The sequence below is a fragment of the Galeopterus variegatus genome, unplaced genomic scaffold, assembly GCF_000696425.1.
Source record: "Galeopterus variegatus unplaced genomic scaffold, G_variegatus-3.0.2 Scaffold13009, whole genome shotgun sequence".
In the NCBI taxonomy this organism is placed as follows: domain Eukaryota; kingdom Metazoa; phylum Chordata; class Mammalia; order Dermoptera; family Cynocephalidae; genus Galeopterus; species Galeopterus variegatus.
In genome coordinates this window covers 38,880-42,240 of record NW_007739120.1, presented here as the reverse complement: position 1 = coordinate 42,240, position 3,361 = coordinate 38,880, and the positions used below count along the sequence as shown (strand labels likewise).

Genomic DNA, 3,361 nt, shown 5'->3' with positions numbered 1-3,361 from the left:
GTTTGGGATCATCCTCCCTCTACCAGCATCTAACAAGCGCCTTCAGGCAGAAATCTGGGACTACTGCAGGGCTCACCCTTTTTTTCTCTCTCAGGGATCCTGCACTACTAGTTGTTCCGGTTTGAAAAGAGCTGTTTCACATATTTCATCTATTTTTCTAGTTGTTCCTGGCAAGGGGCTAATTTTATCATCAGTTTTTCTGCCATGATCATAAGTGAAAACGCTCCATCTGTGATCCTTAAAACTCCTTAGTGAATTCAGATGTGCATTCAACGTTGAGTACCTATGTTCTAGTTGTCATTTATCAACTTAACAGGACACATCTGAATGAATTCATGCTAACAGAATATACAATCACCTCTTTTGTATAATAGATCAGTAACGTGTTCAATTTATCTAGAACTTCATATAGGCATTTCTCCACTTGAACCGCTACTATTCTTTGTTCCAATATGTCCTTTGTTCAATTAGTGTATTACTAGTTTTTATTTCTCAGAATAAATACATTTTGTCAATTTCAAGTTATAAACATTTAATTTTCATGCATNAGCATAGCCTTTCTCCTATAACATGGCCTTTCTGGGGTCTCTACTGAATTCCCAGGGTGATTGATAGGGCTACTTTACTTTGGTTATGTCCCGGCCCATGTGAACTTTGGGAACTGTTCAACTGATAGCTCCCTGATAGCTGTTTGTTGTCTGACCATGTGCATTCTCAACTTATGCATGTGACACTAACTCAGCCAAATATTCAAGAGGAGCCCAATTCAGATATATAAGCCTCATTCAGTGCAGAACTCCCCTTGCTTTGGTAGGCTGTCTCACAAATTTCAGGCACCTCAGCTTTGCAAACTTTTATCTCTGTCTCTTAATCCTGGAAAGTTCATGGTTCTCAGTTTGGGATCATCCTCCCTCTACCAGCATCTAACAACCGCCTCCAGGCAGAAATCTGGAACTACTGAAGGGCTCACCCTTTTCTTTTTCTTCTCTCAGGGATCCTGCACTACTAGTTGTTCCGGTTGGAAAAGAGCTGTTTCACATATTTCATCTATTTTTCTAGTTGTTCCTGGCAGGGGGGTAATTTTATCATCAGTTTTTCTGCCATAATCATAAGCAAAAATGCCCCATCTGTGATGCTTAAAATTCCTGAGTGAATTCAGATGTGCATTCAACGTTGTGTACCTATGTTCTAGTTGTCATTTATCAACTTAACAGGACACATCTGAATGAATTCATGCTAACAGAATATACAATCGCCTCTTTTGTATAATAGAACAGTAATGTGTTCAATTTATCTAGAAATCCATATAGGCATTTCTCCACTTGAACCTCTACTATTCTTTGTTCCAATATGTCCTGTGTTCAATTAGTGTATTACTAGTTTCTATTTCTCAGAATAAATAAATTTTGTCAATTTCAAGTTATAAACATTTAATTTTCATGCATCACTGAATAACTTGATATAATTTTCATATAAATTTTTTTAAAAAATATTGAATCAAAATTGATTATACAAACTTTGGGGGTTCAACATTGGGATATGTTGATCAAATCAATATTATTAGCATATATATTGTTACAAATCATAATTATTCTTTATACCCCCTGTCCAATCTCTCCCAATCCCCATACCCCTCTCCCTCCCCCTCTGATAACCCTAGATTTCTTCTCTCCTTCTGAAAGTATAATGGTTACTTTGTTGATTTGTTGCCTAGATGATCCGTCCAATGCTGAGGGGTGTGATCAGGTCCCCCAATATTATCATACAGCAGATGCTTCTTCTGTCACTCTGAAATGGGCTTTGTGGAGAGAAACGTCCTCTTCTTTACCTCTGCTGGTGAGTCTCCTTGTGTCAATGCACTCCAGTGGCTGGCGGACCATCTGCATGGTGGTTGTGGCATCTAGCTGGTTTCACAGCAGCCATGGTTATAGTGGTGGCTTTGGGGGGCCACCCACATGGAGGTGAGGTTTTTGCATGCTCCTTGGCCGTGGTGCAGTGTGACTGGATGTGGGAGTGGGGTCCAGTCCCCGGCTCCAAGCTTCCGTTCCCATGCAAGCCCCTAGGTACTGGTGGTGTGCCTGGGCTGGAACTAATGTTTTGTCCTTTGCTTACTTCTAAAATGGGGGAACTTCCTGTGGGAACCAGTACATGAGCTGTGTGATTGTTTAAATTGCAGCTTTGCTGCTGTTTCCCTAGGGAAGGCTTTTTGTGCAGCTCAAAGTTTAATGGTTGACCTTCTAAGTACTTCCAGCTCTCTAGATACCCGGTGGATCTGTGCTGTGTAGAAATGATTTGGGCCTGAGTTTTTTCATCAAACTGCACCCCATGTAATTCTGCATTCCTGACCAGTCTCCTCTGAGTGGTCCTTCGCTAAATGGGGTGCAGGTAAGCTGTCCTTGTTCTGCCCCAGTGTTCTCCAGGTGGCCCGGTCGCCACTACTGCCAGTGCTCCAAACACTTCCCATGGGATGGGCTGTGTGCCAGTCCCTTGGGATGGCTCACCGGCCTCTGAATGGCTCCCCTTTATCATTTGTCCTGGCTCCTCGCTCCTGCATGGGTCCATAGGTACCCTATTAGTGGTCTTGCTGTCCTGGGGACACACACGCCTGCATTTTAAGAAAAAAATAATCATAAAAAGAAACTTTTCTGCTTCTCTTCATAAAATATTTTATGCTTTCCTTTCTTCAAACTTAAAGACAAAGGTTGTCTTTTTTCCCAAATAAAACTCTACATTTATTTCGGGTTATACTCTCTCTAAGCGTCTTCAATTCTCACCAGAAAGCAGTCAGAGAGAACCAAGCTACAGCTGACATAAAAGCACAGCAAACAACCAATTTTAATTAAGTTTTTAATTATTACCATTTTTAAAAATTAGGTAGGCGAATCTCATATTGTAGAGAATAATCATGCTTTACCACTTATATATACTGATTATGATGATGGCTATAAAGATAAAGGAGGAGCAAGAAACAAGCAAAGGGAAGACAAGGAGTGGGAGAGGAAAGAAGAAAAGGGAGAATAAAATCTTACACAATTATCAGGATATTATTAAGCCACAATGTCCTTCCCGAAATTTCTGTTCCTAAGAACAAAAACTCCATCTGTGACTTGCCTTTAAAATGAAAGTGCAAAAAGAGGAACTTCTGGAGTTCATTGTGTCAAGACGTAATTCTCAGCTGCATCAGTTTCCATGCCCAGATTACGTACGTCTTAAACCCCAGTAACATCATCAAACACATAATATCGATCTGTTAGTGTCTGTAAAAATTAAAGTAAATAATCCACTTCAAGTTCCACGTGCGACACCTGACGCACAGTAGGCACTCAGAAATTGGGGCCTCTCATTACTACTGGTTCCATTC

General features: G+C 40.7%; 1 long non-coding RNA gene across 1 annotated transcript in view; it reads right to left on the bottom strand.

The window, feature by feature from the left end:
• Positions 1 to 3,136: 3,136 nt before the first annotated feature.
• LOC103581419 overlaps positions 3,137 to 3,361 on the bottom strand; it is a 26,951-nt gene continuing 26,726 nt past the window's right edge. The window contains exon 3 of the long non-coding RNA XR_549666.1: positions 3,137 to 3,257. This is a non-coding gene — a long non-coding RNA (uncharacterized LOC103581419). The remainder of the gene's footprint in view (positions 3,258 to 3,361) is intronic.